The sequence below is a fragment of the Cryptomeria japonica genome, chromosome 9 (assembly GCF_030272615.1).
Source record: "Cryptomeria japonica chromosome 9, Sugi_1.0, whole genome shotgun sequence".
Lineage (NCBI taxonomy): Eukaryota > Viridiplantae > Streptophyta > Pinopsida > Cupressales > Cupressaceae > Cryptomeria > Cryptomeria japonica.
The window spans coordinates 189,811,248-189,831,814 of NC_081413.1; positions in this window are offsets into that span (position 1 = coordinate 189,811,248).

Below are 20,567 nucleotides of genomic sequence, written 5' to 3' on the forward strand. Positions count from 1 at the left end.
ATCTCTAGTCCTTGGGGAAACTTCTAACAATTTGATAGAATTTAGAGTGGCACTTTTAGGGTTGCAATTGGCGATGGAAACATGTGTTAAGAAAATTCATCTAGAAGGAGATTCTTTGATCACCATCAATGCAATTAGAAAGAATCAAACACCTAATTGGAAATTAGAGCGTTGGTTATATCCAATTAACAAATTGATAGGAAAATTTGACGAATTTAAAATCAGTCATGTATATAGAGAAGGAAATGAGGTGGTGGATAGGTTGGCAAATAGAGTACAAACTATGGTGGATCAGGGATGGTGAATAGGTTGAGATTTGGGCTGAGGTAGCGGCTCCTAGACAACTTAGCAAAGTATGTTTAAATGATTGATTAGATAGGGAAATAATGAAATGGTTTTAAGCTTTTTAATGCCACTGATATTTCTCTAGGGCTCGATAGCAAGGACAAGACAATCGTAGGACAGACATTTAAGTCCAAGCAACATGAAAGGGTGGCGAAGGAGGAGTTTATACCTGCAAAAACAAAAATCATTATTGAAATACCACTCCCACTTCCTTTGGAAGTAGAGGACTTCAAATAAAACAAATTAAATAAATGGTTTTGAGTGGGTATTCAAAATCCAAATTCTAGTTTGAAAAGAGCTAGAGCTTTCTGGTAATAACCTAAGAGAAATTAGGAGGGCGAAATGTAGTTGTTGTGTCAACCATTATAGAGTAGAGAAATGGAGACCCCTATTAGACTGATCTCAACCAAAAGACAAATGGATTTTCTTGGGGAGGTAGGGGACAAACAGATAAAATCCATCATGAGGCACAATAAACCGTTAATTCTTCATATAGTGAGGGCCATTTTGGGAGATGAGTTTTTATCTGCAAATCCTAAATATTAAGTCATTAGAGATATCTCATCCAAATTTCTAGAGGTTTCTCTAGACTTGGGATTTAGAAAAGAAAAGGTAATATTATTATGCAAGAGGGTCTTAAAAGGTAAGTTTCCGGAGGGCATTGAAGATGTGTTAATGAATATAGACACTCAAATTCCCTTTAGGACCCTAATTGGAGATGAGGAGAAGTATGAAGATAATTGGCATGTGGGGAGAAGAGGAGTAGAGGTTTTTATGAATTAGATGTAGATTGAGATGAATGAAGACCTCAAATGGATAAAATCATATGTCCGGTCAGAGGGGCCGAAGTGGGAAATGGAGGTGGATGATATTCTTCCAAGAAATGTGGATAAGGCGAAAAATGGATGACTTCAATTTTTTGACAGAGGTCAGATAATATCTGTTATAGGTTGTTAGGTTTATGTTTAAGATGCAATGGTTTTCACTTGTGAATGTCCAATCAGGGTTTGGGCGATAATAGTTTCAATTTCATATTGCTAAGAACTTTTTCCTATTTTGCAAGACTTTTGATATATGGACTTTGTAAACTTTATTCAAATTAATATAATGGGATTTGGCCCAACTAGCAATTTATATACCAAAAAAAATATGATTGCTTGTAGGATTTAATAAGAATAAACATAGAATCTTATAGTTAGACTTAAATAGATGTATACATTGAGATAATACATATAAATAGTCAAATTAAACATAATCAATTGAATTATACAAAAGTATTTAATAATATCCCAAACAATGGAGAAATCACCTCAGCATTTTATTTTAAATTATTATGGGTACATTCTAATATAACAAATGTAAAAACAATAAAAACCATTTCAAAATTACTCTATAACCACTTAAAAAAAAATTACATTCAACTATATATCTCTATTAAACCTTAAGCATTCCGCTAATATGGTCTTGAAATATGTGGTGCATCTATAATCTTTGAACTTTTATCTACTGCTAGATTGAAATTCTCATAATCTCAACATAAGTTCTAAGATCCAAAAAGAAATGGAGGTCAAATAAGCATGATATTAATGGTGACCCGTTTTGGTTCAATTATTTTATGCTTTCGATGTTGTTGACTATTATTGAGTCCTATTGGTTGTTTGACCAATATACATTATTAAAAACCCTCATTCATTCTTATCCACTAAAATTATTTTGAAACCCTTATCAGGCATGGAGTTGTGACTATGCAATGTTCTAAATGAAAATATATATTGTTAGTCTTGAAAGGTTTGAAACTAATTTGATCACCAAAAATGTCATTTGCTACAAATATAAGTGGTTTTTCAATCTATCAAATATAAGACTGGTCACCCTTAAACATATAAAAGAAGGGAAAATTGGGGTTTAGGTAGTACCAAATGATTTGCCAAATGATTTTATAATTTCTCTTGTTCTTGCCATAAGAATGCAACATTTTTGAAAAAATTATTCAAATGTTTTATACAGTACTTGTACACCTATAATTATATCACAAGGACTTCGCTATTGTAGTTGTTGACTTGCCACACCTAAAATACATTCAATGGAATAAAATCACACAAAACACTAACTATATGAATCTGATGCTAAGGATAAGCATAATTCATTCAACTGTAAGAGGTAATAGTTAACATTGCAATGAATGAACCATCCATAGATAATTTTATACCAAGAGTAGAAAAAGAAACTGTAATGCCCTGCCAGGAAACCCCAAAGGGATAAAGCTAAAACATACAAATGGAGTGCAATAAATTTTTTTTAAAGATAAACACAACATAAGATACAATGAGATATCAAAATTTCAGATTACATACCGGAATACATCAACTAACACCTAAAGAGTTTCCCAATGTGATTACTTAATTACACATTTAACTTAACTCACACTAATAAATCCAATAAGTTGATTATCTTATAACGAGATAATTCTTAAATAAGGATAATTTCTTTTAGATAGATGAAAATATAATTCACAAAATAAAGTTCATCCATTAAGATTTATCTATACCCTTCGTTCATACTTTCATTAAAATTTAAGCCATGCATCTAATTTAATAACACATTTTAATCTCATCATAAACTAATGAGTTCTTTCCATGCATACTTGATTTCTTTAACAATAACTGAATGTTTTCCATTAGACTAAGCTACATTCATTCATGATCCAATTTACTGCATCTAATAGAGGACTGCATACATGCATTTAAATATTAATTTCATCTTATCCTCTTATACATTCTATAAAATGACATTCATACATGCTAACACTAAACATGAAACATAAAAACAAAAGTATCACATAACACCAAATTGATAAAGGGCTACATCTCCGGGTCTTCTCAACTACAAGACCCCTTTGATAATTAATAAAGTTAAGAATACAAGAGGTTCTCATAATTTACAATCCTGCCATCAAGGCAAAACATAACCAATATACAAACGACCACATCAGTCAATAAATACATAAACGATCCCTGAAAAGGAAAGGATCCATCTGAAGCATAAATGAAGCAAATACAAAGGTCCACTGGAGCATCATCAAAACTAAGTCATCACCACCCAAGGTCTAACATGAAACCAAGTACTCACAAGGGCATAGACAACAGGATGACTCCACAAATGTGCTCCTATCAAGGCAATACAACCACAAACTAGCGAACATAGGGACAAGTGTCATCACACAACTTGGTATGGTTACCATGGCAGGTCTTCATAGGTTCCGGCCCCATACACAAGGTTACCTTGGCAACCTAATCCGAACCTCCGACCCATCCAAGCCTCATGTGGACCCACACATCCTTTTGTGAAGACAAGTATGATGGTTTGCCTTTTCAGGCCTTCTCATAGCATGTCGAGTCTGTGTTAGCACTCGTCCCATGTGTGAGGCACAATTATCTTACTTAGAGATTAACATTCTAATCTACTATTAGGTTATCACTTATTAGACTCACTTTCGATGGGTTACCCAACAGCCACTTTGGGTGCGACCCCCAATCGAAAGCCACTTTCCCATACGACACTAGACTATACTCAAGCGACCTCAGAAACCAAGGAATACACATGGTCAAGCAAATGGAGTTCAAACAGGAGGGAACATCAATCTAGTCAAACACGACTCAAAAGAGGTAAACTTACTGATGGTACTCTAACCAGAGACCTGACCAACTGTGGTCAACCACGAATCATCATTCGACACCCACATAAAGGATATGACCAATATAACACCACAACAAAATAATAGTCAACTCGAGACCGAGGACAGAAACAGATACCCAAATCAACCATACAATATGGTCCAATCAAACAAAGCAAGGCTTGCCATTACTTAAGCAAAAATGAATACATAAAATAAACTCGCATAGGCAATAACTAGTAGATACAATCTTTTACCAAAATGGTTTAAACATTAAATGTCGATCAAGTTTTCTAAATGATCTAAGTTATATTACTATTATCCACCTCATCTAGGTATAGGTTGTTCTTGGTTTTCTAACACTCTAAGGTTCATTTGCATCAAACATGCATAAATATGCCATTATGAGTGCTTAAACCAATTCCAAATAAATATAATTAAACAACCATTAACCAACTAAATATGATATTTAATCTTCAATTAAAACATCATTGTCATACTGGTTCAAAATAATTCCTCCAAATTCATCTTTTCAGAACCAAATTAAACTTTTTTGATTAAGGAAATATACACATATAAGGAATCCAAGTAAAGATAGTCCATTCCTAACTTAACAATAATTTCCTTACAGGGATGACCCTTTGGTGAAATGGTGGGGCTTCTTGCCTGTAGTGCCTACAACCTAGGTTCAAACCCCGTGGGTTTGTCTCTACCGTGTTGACAATGGAGCATGTTTGTCCATGGGGAGAACCTTGGAGAAATGGTGGGGCTTCTTGCCTATAGAGCCTACATGCTTGGTTCAAACCATACAATTGTTAAATAGTATTTTAAGAAAAAAATGGCAAAGGTGGGAGCAGGAGCTCAAATTTCAAATTCTCAGCAAGGCGGGAACCCTGGTTCCAATGGTGAGATCGCCCAGATCAATGGCACTGGTCCTATTGGTGATAAGGACAAGCCCCCAGACTTCCCAGTTGTTGTTGCTGACTCATAGTCTGATGGTACTCTATTTGCGATGATAGTGGATTCATCTGGGCATTTGGGGGAAGGGTCCAATGGGGGGCCCATTCCACAAGATGACCCCATGGATAGCGGGAGGGAGGGAAAAAAATAGTCTTCCCTTTTTGGAACTAGATCAACTGGTAAATCCTCTCTTCCTCCTGTTAAGAACATTTCTGACCCTTCCGGTGGTAAGTTTTCTATCTCCATCCCTGACCAGGTTCTAGACCATAATATCAAATAGTATGTCAAACTCCTTGGTAGGGAAATTTATGGGTTCGCGCCCCAACATTGAAGTTGTTAGGGCCTTTGTCAAACGAAAATGGGCTCTTAAAGGAAATGTTGAGGTCTTTGCACTACCCAAGGGTCTTCTATCTTTTTCCTTTTCGTGTGAAGAAGATAAGGTTAATATCTTGTGCGGGAGTCCCTGGATGGTAGGAAAGACAGCTCTAGTTCTAAGAAAATGGCATCCGAAACTTAACATGAATGATTCTCTTCTAGCCCAAGTTCCAGTTTGGATAAAGCTTCCAGGATTGCCTCTTGAATATTGGGCAGAAAGTATCTTCTCTGGAATAGCAAGTTCTTTTGGCGAGCTACTCTCTATAGACTCAGTCACTGCTTCAAAAAGAAGATTAACCCATGCAAGGTTCTGTGTTGGAGTAGCCCCTGAGGCAGATATGCCAGAACAGATAGACCTAGTTTCAAAACTGGGAACCTGGAAGCAACATATAGAATATGAAACTATTCATTTCGCGTGCTTCCACTATAAAAAAGCTGGTCATTGGGCAAAATCCTACCCAAAAAAGCAAAAGGTGGAGCCCAAGCAGCTCAAACCTCAGACTGAAAGTCAGAATATGCCAGAGAAACAGGTGTGGCAAGTTAAAAATACAGAAAATAAGGAAGAAAATTCCAATCACTTTTCTCCTTTGGGGGAACAGAAGGAAGCCTCAAACTCTATCTTCAGTCCCACTACTTAGAAAGAAAAGAGAAATGAAACTACCAAAGCCAGTCCCATAAGAACAACTCAAAAAAAGGAATTGAACGATCAGAGCGATCCCCCAAATGTGATAGCCGAAGTGGTTGATGACACATACAAAAACAAGGCAGTGGAAGCAAGATATTACCAACCTGAGGAAGGAGAGATCCCTGATCCCCAAGTTGAAAGGACTGACTCTTCTGTAGCCATACCTAGTTTTGAAATTCAAGAAGCCCAAAATTGTGCAATTTTGGGTATGAATCTTTTGGATTCGGATCATAATTCAAAAATAGCAAACAATGTTTCAACTGATTCTAGAGCTCTTAAATGGGGTAATGAAGAAGAAATTTCCAAAATCCTCATCAATTTGGAAGCGGCTCCTGTGACAGAAATGGAATGGAAGCAGCCTAAACATAGGAACAAGAAAGTAGCAACTCCCTCGACATCTCTGATAAGGAAATCCAGCAAAATAGCTCAAGTTGATGTGGGATACATCTCCTCTTCCCCAGGACAGCCCTCTAACCACAAAGTAAGAGACATGGAGGCCAACAAGAACATAGTAGATGGAACTCAAAAAACTCTCAAGGAGTTGGGAATTGGTAAGTAGCTATGAAGATAATTTCTTGGAACATAAGGGGACTAAATAATCCCCATAAACATGATATTATTAGGAATATGATAAGAGACAACAATCCTGACATTTTTCTTATTCAAGAAACCAAAATGAGTAGAGAAAAAGTTGAATCTTTGAAGTTCTTAAAAAATGGCAATGTTAGTGGGGGTAGTTTTGAGGGTGCTTCTGGAGGCATTGCTACCATCTGGAATCTTAGCACTATTAAAGTCCGGGTCATTATTTAGGAAAGTAATTTTTCTTGTATCAAATTCGAGCATCTTAAAGATGGTTTTTCATGGGTTCTCACAAACATTTATGCTCCTAATACCTTAAAGGCTAGAAACTCTTTTTGGAAAAAGATCAGACAGGCAAGGGACAACTTCAAAAGTCTTAGTTGGATGGTTATGGGGGATTTCAATACGCCTTTGAAAGAGGAGGAAAAATTTGGAGGCAGTCCTTCTCAACTGGAAAGTAGGATGGCCCTCATGCATTTTATTAACTCCCAAGCTCTTAATGACTTGGAGATACAGGGTTGCAATTTCACTTGGACAAATAGGAGAAATGGTAATGACCTTATTCAAGTGCGTCTTGACCGAACTCTCATTTCTAACGACGGGTATAGTTAGTACTTCTGTTCTTTGTCTGCACATATTCGGGTTGGTTCCGATCACTTTCCAATCACCTTCAATGCTGATCTGATCAATAGAAGGAGAAACTATCCCTTTAGATTTGAAAAAATGTGGACCCTTCACCCAGACATTAAAAAAAATATTCAAAAATGGTGGAGTATCCAAGTTGAGGGAACGACAATGTTCAAAGTTGTTAAGAAGCTCAAAAGTGTGAAGGACAACATTCGACTCTGGAATAAGAACGACTTTGGGAATATATTTGAGGCTAAGAGTAAAATTCAGGAAAACCTTAAAGAGATACAGGACCAGATCCAGAAGGATGGGTGTCTATTGTTGATGAAAATGAGATCCTTAAGAAATACCATGACATTATTGCTAAAGAGGAAATGTTCTAGAAGCAGAGATCGAGATGCATTTGGCTCAAGGAAGGGGACAGGAATACAAGATTCTTCCATATGTCGACTATCAAGCATAAAGCAGCCAACATAATTAACAAGTTAGTTGTGGAAAATGGGGAGCTAGTCAAGGAGGATGAAATAAGGAATGAAGCTAAGAGGTATTTCTTGGACCTCCTAAAGAGGGATCACAGTCTGGATGCTGAAGCTCAATCCTCTTTTCTTCAGAACATCCCTCGTCTCATTAATGCCCAAAATAATTCCTTCCTCTCTTCCATTCCATCTTTCTTAGAAATTAAAAATGTTGTTTTCTCCTTTGATGGAAACAAAGCACCTAGACCTGATGGTTTCCCAATGCTCTTTTTTCAAGAGTTTTGGGACATTATTGGGATTGATGTAGCCAATGGGGTTAAGGAATTCTTTGGGGCTAGAAAACTCTTGAAAGAAATCAATGGTACTTTTATTGCCCTCATCCCCAAGATTCAAGGTGCTGACTCTTTGGACAAGTTCAAACCTATTAGCCTCTGCAACTCCTTTTACAAGATCATATCTAAGGTCCCGACTTCCAGAATTTTGTCTATCCTCCCTGCCTTAATTAAACACCAGTAGAATGGGTTTGTTCCTGGAAGACAAATTCTTGATTCCATTATTACAGTTCATGAGAATATTCACTCTCTTGTGAGAGCGAAGAAGCAAGGTCTCATCCTTAAGCTTGACCTCTCCAAAGCCTATGATAGGGTTGACTGGTCTCTTCTTCAGAAAGTTCTTACTTCTTTTGGGTTTACCCCTAGAGTTGTGTATCTTTTCTCCCAACTTATCACATCTGCATCCTTTGTTGTCCTTGTCAATGGTTCTCGTTCAACCTTTTTCCAAGCTTCAAGAGGTCTTAGGCAAGGAGATCCTATCTCCCCAATCCTTTTCATTATTATGGCAGAATGCTTTGGTCGGACCATGGAAAATTTGGTGCAACTCGGATCCTTTAAGGGCCTCCAACCTTCTTCTGCTGACCTTATTTGTTCACACCAACAGTTTGTTGATGATACAATAATTATGGGGGAATCAAGCATCTCAAAAGCTAAAGTACTGAAGAGTACCTTGTGCAAATTTGCATCTGCAACGGGGCAGCTTATTAACTAGGCCAAAAGTGATGTCTTTTTCATTAATACTCCTGAGAGAAGACAACAGAGGATTAGCAGAATTCTGGAGTGTAAGATTGTTGACCTTCCTGCTACCTACCTTGGACTCCCCATGGGGATTGCCCCTCCTGACTCCTTTTGGAGTTCTCTAGTTGATAAATTTCACAAAAAACTTACAAGTTGGAAAGGGGCCCTCTTAAGTCAAGCTGGTAAGCTCCTTCTCCTTAAGGCTACTCTTCAAAGTATCCCTATTTATGCTCTTAGCCTATTCATAATTCCAGTTAAGTATGCTGAAGCTATTAAGAAAATTCAAAGAAGATTCCTATGTTCTGGGGTTGAGGAAAAGCAAAGAATGTCCTTGGTGGCATGGGATCAGGTCTGTAGGTCAAAAAGCAAAGGTGGTCTGGGGCTCAGGAGGATTCACACTTTAAATGAAGCTCTCTTGTCCAAACAAGCTTGGAGATGGTTTCACTCTGATTTTGAATGGTGCAAAATTTGGAGAAGTAAGTATTCTCTTCTGTCTTCTTCTCTCTCTTCTTTTCTTAATTTGGATTTCAGCATAAATGGATCCCATATTTGGAACCATGTTTCCAAATGTAAGGATGTGATTGCTAAAGGAGTGATATGGAAACTTGGAAATGGCAGAAAAGTTAGATTCTGGGAGGATCCCTGGCTTTTTGATAAACCCCTTTTGGATTCCCATGAGTGGGCCTCCTATGCCTCTTCCTGTATTGGCTCTTTTGGTTCCTTGGTGGCAGATTACTGGAATGGGAACAATTGGTAGAACATTGATAGTATTCACCTTAGCCTTTCTAAGCTCAAAACCCAACTGTCTGCTATTTGGCTGAATAAGGAAGAGGACTCCTTGATTTGGAAACATGATCCCAAAGGCATTTTAACTGTGTCTTCGATGTATTGTATCCTATCCCCCCCCCCCCTCCTATAAATCCTTTTTGGTCTAAAGCTTGGTTAAAAGGTCTCACTCCCAAAATCAATTTTTTCTTCTAGACTATCCTCGAAAATAAGATCCTTACTGTTGACAACCTAAAATGCAGAGGTTTTGCCCTTCCAAACAGGTGTGTGTTGTGTTTTCAAGAGGAAGAGTCAGTGGATCATCTTGCCCTCCACTGTTCCTTCTCAGCCTCTATTTGGGAAAGTTTCCTCAAGAGCTTTAGTTTAGCTTGGGTGTTTCCCAGTAACATTAGAGATTTGTTCTCCTCCTAGAAAATTCAATGGACTAACTCTTTTCTGAGATGTATGTGGCGGCTCTCTCTCCCTCACATTTTGTGGGGTCTCTGGAAAGAAAGAAACAACCAAATATTCAGGGATGTGTCCCTAAAACAAGACATTGTTTTTCAGAAAATTCAAAGGGCTATCTAGGAAAATATGGGAATCATGGAGGTCTCTTGTTACTCAAATAACTCCTTGGAGTCAAATATCTTAAGAGCATGGAATATGAAGATTACTGATGGTCCTAATCTCAGCTACAATAAAAGGCTTGAAGCTAAATGGCAAACCCCTCCCCAAGGCTAGCTCAAAATCAATTTCGATGGTGCAGCCAAAGGAAACCCAAGTCCTCCAGGCTGTGGAGCTATTCTCAGAGATTACAGAGGCATTTGCAAAGGTATGATTGCTGTCCCTATTGGTACTCAAACCAATCATAAAGTAGAAGCTATGGCAACCCTTCAAGGCATTATCCTAGCCAAAAAATGGAACTGCCCCTGTCTTTGGATAGAAGGGGATTCTAATAATATAATTAAGTGCCTCAATGGGACTTCAAAGCCCTCTTAGTCAATTCACAATATAATTACTTCTGCTATCGACATCATTAGAACCTTTAAAAAATGCCATATATCCCATATCTATCGGGAGGCCAACTATTCTGCTGATTGGGCTGCAAATGTGGCGGTTAAGAATGAGACTATTAACACGTGGATGGGTGAGAGCGGTCTCCCCAAAGATGTCAGAAAAATCATAATTGATGAAAGATATCGAAATACTCCAAAGACTCTTGATTGATAGAGTAATTATGAAAAGTACTGATGCAAGCACCTCGAGTTTCTATAATGAGAAAATCACTCATTATAACATCAAAGCCAGCAAAACATGTTTTATAATCTATCAGATCATTAAGGCTACACATGCTTTCTGGGTTTTTGTTTTAGTTCCGAAAAGCTCTCAGTTTTACCAGTTCTGTAAACTTCAAAATTTGGTTGTGAGAAACGACACCATGGGTGGAAATAGGAGACGATATGAGCCAAGTAATTGCAAGGAGTGGAAACAGAAAGAAGAAGTGTGGAAAATTTTGCAGAAGGGTGGTCTTTCGAGCTTCATAGAGAGACTCCACGGTCGTGATGGAAAGGTAACTAGCCGCTTCTGCAAAAATTGGAAGAAGGGCATGCTAAAAATGGGTGACCAAATGGTGGAAATTGATGAAGAATTAATAGCTAAAGCTACAGGCCTCAACAGGGAGGGCTGCAACTTCTACAAAGACAGGAAGGTTAGTAGGGAAGCCATCAAAAGGTACCCAGTTACAGAGAAAGAGAAAAAAAAACTGGTAAAGTTGAGCAAAACCTATTACCCACCTAAGGCTTTTGCAAAACCCTGGCGGGAAATTCTCTTTGTTTTAATGTGGTATATAACTCTAGATGGTAGGTTTATGAAAGTCTATGGGTATCACTTTGTTCTGTTAAACCATTTTAGGCATAATGATAAGGTAAATTTTCCTTACTTCTTGCTCTGCTAAATGAATGCCTCCCTAAAATCCTACAAAGAAAATCCTCGGGGTGATACCGCAATGCACCAAGGTCTTATGGTCCTCATTTATGACCATTTAAAGGCTAGTCAAATCAACCGAAAACAACTCTCTGTGTACTCTGAGGAAGATATGTTTGATTCTGATTTTTCGGAGAGGGGGAATCAGACAATGATTCCTCGACTGATAATGAGGATAGCTCTGATGATTTAGAGTATGAGAGTAGTAAGAAGAGGAAATCAAGACCCTCTTCTTCTAAGAGAAAAAAACATCAAAGCAAACCCTTGATCAGTATCTCTTCGGAAGAAGAGTGCTCTGATTTCTTTGAAGAGAAGAAGAACCCTAAGGGGCTGTTGAAGAAGAAAAGTAAAAACCAAGCCCAAACCTGGAAAAAGCATAAGAAAACAGAGGAGATTGGCAAGGAACCGGAGGAGACTGGCAAGGAACCGGAAGATGACAAGCAAACTAGAACCCTGGAAGCCGAGCACAGCTTGGAAATGGAGACAATGGAGGAGACTCTCAGGGCCGCTGACACTATTTCCGCCCTCCATATTCCTAAAAATGAGCAGGTAACCCTTGGAAAAGTGACTCACTCCTCTGGCCCTCCTCCCGAGGCCTTGAATGGTTTTATGAAAACTATTGAATGGATTATTGATGGGTATAAGAAAGCAGCGGATGAGTATAAAAAACTTTGCAACAGAGTCCTGATTCTGGAGACCATTAACATTGGTGAGGGGAATACAATGGCCAATTATATCGAGGATCTGAAAAACACTATTGCTAAAGTGGAAGACATCAGAGATGCTTTTAACCCCAGGTTTGAGAAGATTGAAAAGGAGATGCTGGACAGAAAAACCCTAGCGGAAACTAGTGAAAAAATGCTCTCGGACACAGTCATCAAAGTGGAAAAGATTGAGGAGTGCCTTAAGAATATTGCAAAGCAAAGCCTCAGCATTCTGAAAATCTCGGCCAACAATACCCATACCCTCATCAGCAAGCTTGATGACGACAAGGAATCTAGGAAATTGACCTGGATGCTGAAGGAACAGGGGAAGCCCAAGGTCCCAGAACCTGCACTAGAGGCAAGAGGAAGGAAAAGAAAGTGAATAAGGATTTGGAGGAGCTGAAAGCAGTTGGGGCGACCTATGATGAGCTGGTGATAAAGGCAGAGGATCTGCTAAAGAAAATTGCTATGTAGTGTCTCCTTGGTCTCTTTGCTATGTTTTGTTGGTTTGTTGTTCTTTCTGTTCGCTAGTCTTTTGGCCAGTCATTTTGTATGTGGACTTTTATTCCTTTTGCTGCTTTCTATCTTTCTATGATGTAATGGTTTCGGGTCCTTAAAACCTAATTTTCAATCAATCAGAATAATAATTTCCTTACGCATATAAAAAAAAGCCAGAATTAACTGTTAATTAATATACGCATTTATTAATCCACGATTAATAAAATATAACAAATTAATAATTAATAACACTATTAACAAATCAAGTAATTAATTAGAAAAATATGCATTAATAATAAAATAGGATTTGAATATTAATTAATGTACATTCAACATTATACAATTAATTAATAACAAATTATCCATTAATTATTACTTAATGAACAAATTAATCATAATTAAAAAACTTAATTAAAAATATATTTATTATAATATTAAATTAACAATTTTTTTGTTAAATAAAAAAAAAAAAAAAAATATATATATATATAAAACAATTTTTAAAACATACTAAAATAAAGGGGGGCGGTCGGGCCCACCTCCCTTACGCGGGGGTTGGGTGGTCGTGCCCTAGCCGCAGCGGTGCCACCGCGGTGGACACAGGTCCCACGGTGCCCACGCGGCCACCGCAGGGAACCCTGCGGCCACCGCGAGGGTCGTAGCTCCCTGCAGCCACCGCGGTTGTGGCCTGCACAGGGGGAGGAGGCGGCGGGTTGAGCCTCCACTCCCCACTCCTCCAAACCCCAAAAATATAATTTATTCATTTTTTTTTTTTGAGTTAAACAAATAAATTTCGATTTACATTAAAATCAATTTTTGATAACATATTTATTTTGTATTTTTCTTTTTCAAAAACACAAACCCCCATTTTGTTTAAAACAGTCTCATAAAGAGACTTAAAATAAAAATTTCCAACATGATAGAGGTTTTCAAAATTGGAAGAATTTGTTGGAATAACCATCCAAATAAATAATCTTTTGGGCATAAGGAAGCTCATTTTTCATACAAGAAACAAGCAATCAGCCAATCTTAACTAATTTCCACAATAGTTTTTAATCTTTGGGCAAACAATGGAGAATTTGAAACCAAAATTGCATGAAGAACATTCAAGCCCATCTTTTTTATTTTATTTAAACAATAACTAAATTGATAAACAAAATTCCTACCTCAATAAGCATTCCTGGAAAGGATCTGATGGAGAGCCCCAACCTGCAGCTCAAGAAATCCTTCTTCAAAAATCCCCAAATTTTCCATCCAAAATATTTTCCAAAAATATTTTTCCCAAAAAAAATTCAATCCCCAATATTTTCCAAAAGTCTAGGTTAAATGGGAGAAGTTTGACCAAAATTTTATTTTTGGAATTAAAATAATTCACAAAAGTCATTCTTTTCCAACTATATCAATAAATTAACTTGCTTTTCAATTTAAAAATTGACTTTTCCAAATAACTGAAATTAACCTTCCTATTTCCAAACTGTCAAGAAGACAAATTAATTCTATTTCAATTAAATTTCGATCATTCATTTCATAAGCATAAACATAATGCATATAATATTTAAATTTAACCATTTAATTGAACTTGCTACCAACCTGAATTGGGCAATTCAATTAATGATTAATCACATAAAGAAATCCTGTTTAATTTAGTCCATTAATCTTTAATGCACAAACACATATTTAATCAAATTAAATACTAAGGACTAATTGCTCAATTTAACCATACACACAAAACATGCAACCCAAGAAGCCCACCGGACAGACGACCCACAAACCCAACCAAAGGGAATACCAACGACGACTGACGATGCTCACTTGAGCATGACTATGGTCAAATGAGGGTCTTACAACCACCTAATCCAACTCTAGGGATTAAAGAGATACACTCAAACCTGCAAATTCCAGGTGGAGATGAACCTTGCACCCATGCGGTACTGTACCTGAAATCTCCTGCAACAAAGAGTCATACATGCATACATATATAAACTTAATGAAAGTGTTAGCCCGAGATAATAACAGGAAATAGGAGAATTAATTAACTTGCATACATACTGGTGCGAAAACCACAATAAGAGGTATGCACTAAAATCAAAACATCTGACTATAACACTATAATATGTTAAACTAACTCAGGTCAAACTGAGATTAGAAATTGATTAGGGTAGGGGTACTACATTCTTCCCCCCTAGGTTTCGACTTACTCCTAGAAGTCGTAAGGCTAGATGGAGAACATGTCGCCCACATAAGCCCTAAAACTCATTCAACAAATATCAAATTGCACATAGGAATCTTTCCATAAATAAATGAAACATTATTGCTAAATCCTCTACGAATGCCATTACCCATTGGCAAGATACATCTAAATCCATACATTTCTTATAACATCCTAGGAATTATCTACAATCATAGTAGAGATACAAGAACCTTCTTCCTTTCATTACACCAAATTAAAGCATTAAAAGAGGTAAACCACAATTACCATAATCACCTACCAAACATGACAAGAAAACATGCCATCATGATCAATTCCTTTTACCAATCCATCTTTTTCATAAAAAATTATCGCATAGAACTAGCTTCAAAATTTTAATTTCTACAACCAAGTTAACTTTCATGAAATAAGAGCAACATAAATAACTCAATTGCTTACACTTGTCAGGCATGTGAAAACCTTTGCAAAGACTATGTCCCATAACATAGTGACAAGTTAACACAATTTACTCCAAGATTACACATAATAACCATCCACAAACTGGAATGCATAACTAAAAGGGCCACATGTGAGCATGTCTAATGCTCGATCAAAGATAACATGCACGATCATCATCTCTATGCCTGATCTCAGAACTATAACATGATCATAAATATCCAATATCTCACTCAAGGGCTTGATGGTGCTAGGCACACCATAGCGGTGCTACCTTCCATACAAGACCTTCGTGAACATCCCTTGTTGAGTAAGGTGGCTAGCCTCCAAGAGATAGTCACCACACATAGGTAGGTAGTGGATCCTAGCTACATCACAGCCTCACATACCCCCATCCTCAAGGTTCCTTACGTCTACTTCCTCATACACACTCTACCAAGACCGTCTCATATGTTCTTGGAGAGGAATTTCACATTTCAACACAAGACCAACATTTGAAAACAATAAGGATAAATCAGTTTAGCCACCAAAGTACAAATGAATAAAGATAATAAATCATCAATTCCAATAGTAAGGCAAGAAAATAATACAGAATTTGCAACACCAAATCAAGAATGCACAAGATCACAAGATCATGGCTAAACCTTCAAAATCAAAGTAAAAATAAATTGATGGTCCCCAAAGAAATAAATAAGAATATCACAACTGCACATAACATCACTGTGTGACTAGCATCTAGCCACCAATGAGCAAGGAAGGAATAGTCGTCTAGCCATCGCAGTAGCTCATCATGTGGTGCAACATAGTCACACTACCCACATGGCATGGCGGTGTGCACCTTGACATCTCCCCGCATCACGTCGTCACGCGGCATGGCAATACCCCAAGCGGAGAAGACACGCAATGGACGTATCCCGCATGGTAGTGTACCTCGCGGAAACAAGCACGCGCATGTCATGTCCCACATAGCGACATATGTATAAGGATACTCACCATAAGCCAGAGGTATACATGACTAAGGTCCACCCACATGTCCACCAACACATACTAACTGGTAGCTCATATGGATAAACCTACCTTTCATGAAGACAAGGCAAAGGATCCTCCAAAATACACCATCACTATGCTCAAGAATCACCATCAAAATGCTCAAATAAAGGAAAGGAATAGGCTGCCACACATAAACCTATAAATAGATTCATCAAAAGGGAAAGTATTGAGTACACCTTTGATACAGTTTTATTGTATAACTATATCATTCCTCGAACTAGAGAAGCTAAAGTTGCTTCGCGCCGACATTACTCATATGCCAATCCATACTATTCAAGGAATGGTGACTTCGAATACTACCCCTTAGCATACTAAATTACCCACAACCCGAGGTTTGTTACTCAGTAGGGAAACAAATAAGCAACTTCACATAAATAGTATGGTTTCCCATACTCATAAGCAACATATCCTCCATGGTTGATTACTTCACCAACCCATGGGCACATGTAATAAGTACTGGTTTCTTACAATACACATGAATACACTAGTATTGGTTTAGTCACAATTTATGGGGAGTACTTTCTAGTATGCTATCATCTACACAAGGAAGATTTTAATTATGCTTCCCACATGAATAACTGAATCAAGTTTACTCTAGATTTAGGTACTGAAATTATTAACAATTCAAAATTACATAAGGAAATAACATCATTCCTATATCTTTCTTGAATTTCACTAAGCATCCGTAATCACATGCTTGATAAACATTCTATTTAAATCAATGCATTCTTTGTAGCATTTCTTAAAATCTTATAATATAGTCAACGAGAAGGGAAAGAGAGTTTGATAACCAAACTATTTCCAACAAAGACACAAGATCAACAAGATCACACTATGTACTAAAATTTCTCACTATAGGCCTATCATTTAATTGCAAGGTTTTCATTTCGCTACCATTTTAGAAGGATGCCATATAGCCTAACATGACATTTCCAATAAATATGGTTGCAATAGAATGTTCTAGTTTTCCAAACAACAAAGATCAAAACAGGCAATCTTTCGATAATACTAGACCTCTTAAGAACACTCACTATTTAATACAACATAGACACATATCACAATTTGCAACCTATCGATGAAAATCAAATCACAATAAAAAGGTAAGCGAGGAGCTATCACCAAAATAATACATATTAATGCATGCACATCAAACAAGCTTTTCATTCGCACTTTCTAAACATAATAAGGTAATTACATATACCCAAAAGCAAGTTCAATGGAGCATTGCTAAAATAAATCCTCAATCAAACTGGTTTATTTTAACACCTAAAACAATCTTTCATGGAACACATTAATACACTCTTGAAGCTATTATAACATGTTCCCTTTAATACTTCTTTTACAAAGAAAGTAGTTTCACATAACAACTATTCGCATATTAGTGCACATTACTTAAGATATAATTTAATTATGTTACTTCTACAAAACACAAGGAGAATTCTTTAATGAAAACATACAGTTTTCTCCCAATAATCAAAATGAACTTTTAAACCCAAAGCCCTTTTATTATAATCTAAAACACAGAAGCGTCATAGGGTTCACACAGGGTTCAAGAAGTCACAACCTTTCTCTCGCACAAAGAAAACTCAAATCAGAAATAATTACACATATCCCAAACATTTTAATTTCCAGAGAGAGAGAGGAATGGTCATAATCATTCAATTTGCTACATAATAAGCATTCAATATTTACCATACTAGTCCTTCAAGTGGACAACAATAAGCTAGATCATAATCTTAAACAAGCACATTTCGTACTTTCAGATTCAAGACAAGCACAGACCAACCCAAATGGATTAGTCCAAAGAGTACAACAATCAATGAGGAAGGTACATACGACTCTCTTGCAGAATACGAGTAATCATAGACCAAGACATCGATAAGCACATAAAGCACCTATAATCACTCCAAAGCACCAACATCAAGAAGGTGGAAAACAAGGTGTGAACACACACGTTACACACAAGTTAAGGTTTGCTCAATCACTCACATACAAAAAGGAGGACAAGCATGCACATAAGGTCGATACACCTCACACCAACTAAGGGCACACATGACACCAGAGATCCCAGTGTTTGCAACATGGGCTCTGATACCAAATGTAATGCCCCACCAGGAAACCCCGAAGGGATAAAGCTAAAACATACAAATAGAATGCAATAAATTTTTCTTAAAGATAAACACAACATAAGATACAACGAGATATCAAAATTTTAGATTACATAGAGGAAGACATCAACTAACACCTAAAGATTTTCCCAACGTGATTACTTAATTACACATTTAACTTAACTCACACTAATAAATCCAATAAGTTGATTATCTTATAATGAGATAATTCTTAAATAAGGATAATTTCTTTCAGATAGATGAAAATATAATTCACAAAATAAAGTTCATCCATTAAGATTTATCTATACCCTTCGTTCATACTTTCATTAAAATTTAAGCCATGCATCTAATTTAATAACACATTTTAATCTCATCATAAACTAATGAGTTCTTTCCATGCATACTTGATTTCTTTAACAATAATTGAATGTTTTCCATTAGACTAAGCTACATTCATTCATGATCCAATCTACTGCATCTAAGAGAGGACTGCATACATGCATTTAAAATTAATTTCATCTTATCCTCTTATACATTCTATAAAATGTCATTCATACATGCTAACACTAAACATGAAACATAAAAACAAAAGTATCACATAACACCAAATTGATGTCAGAGTTCACCCCTAAAGGGCTACATCTCCGGGTCTGCTCAACTGCAAGACCCCTCTTATAATTAATAAAGTTAAGAATACAAGATGTTCTCATAATTTACAATCCTGCCATCAAGGCGAAACATAACCAATATACAAACAACCACATCGGTCAATAAATACATAAACGATCCCCGAAAAGGAAAGGATCCATCTGAAGCATAAATGAAGCAAATACAAAGGTCCACTGGAGCATCAACAAAACTAAGTCATCACCACCCAAGGTCTAACATGAAACCAGGTACTCACAAGGGCATAGACAACAGGATGACTCCACAAACGTGCTCTTATCAAGGCAATACAACCACAAACTAGCGAACATAGGGACAAGTGTCATCACACAACTTAGTATGGTTACCATGGCAGGTCTTCATAGGTTCCGACCCCATACACTGGGTTACCTTGGCAACCTAATCCGAACCTCCGGCCCATCCAAGCCTCATGTGGACCCACACATTCTTTCATGAAGGCAAGGATGATGGTTTGCCTTTTCAGGCCTTCTCACAGCATGTCGAGTTTGTGTTAGCACTCATCCCATGTGTGAGGCACAATTATCTTACTTAGAGATTAACATTCTAATCTATTGTTAGGTTATCACTTATTAGACTCACTTTCGATGGGTTACCCAACAGCCACTTTGGGCGCGACCCCCAATCAAAAGCCACTTTCCCATACGTCACTAGACTATACTCAAGCGACCTCAGAAACCAAAGAATACACATGGTCAAGCAAACGGAGTTAAAAAAGGAGGGAACATCCATCTAGTCAAACACGACTCAAAAGAGGTACACTTACTGATGGTACTCTAACCAGAGACTTGACCAACTACGGTCAACTGCGAATCATCATTCAACACCCACATAAAGGATATGACCAATACAACACCACAGCAAAATAACAATAAACTCGAGACCGTGGACAGAAACAAGTACCCAAATCAACCATACGACAGGGTCCAATCAAACAAAGCAAGGCTTGCCATTACTTAAGCAAAAACGAATACAGAAATTAAACTCGCATAGGCAATAACCAGCAGATACAATCTTTTACCAAATTGGTTTAAACATTAAATGTCAATCAAGTTTTCTAAGTGATCTTAGTTAGATTGTAGTTATCCACCTCATCTAGGTACAGGTTGTTCTTGGTTTTCTAACTCTCTAAGGTTCATTTGCATCGAACATACATAAATACGCCATTATGAGTGCTTAAACCAATTTCACATAAATATAATTAAACAACCATTAACCAACTAAATATGATATTTAATCTTCAATTAAAACATAATTGTCATACTGATTCAAAATAATTCCTCCAAATTCATCTTTTTAGAACCAAATTAAACTTTTCTGATTAAGGAAATATACACA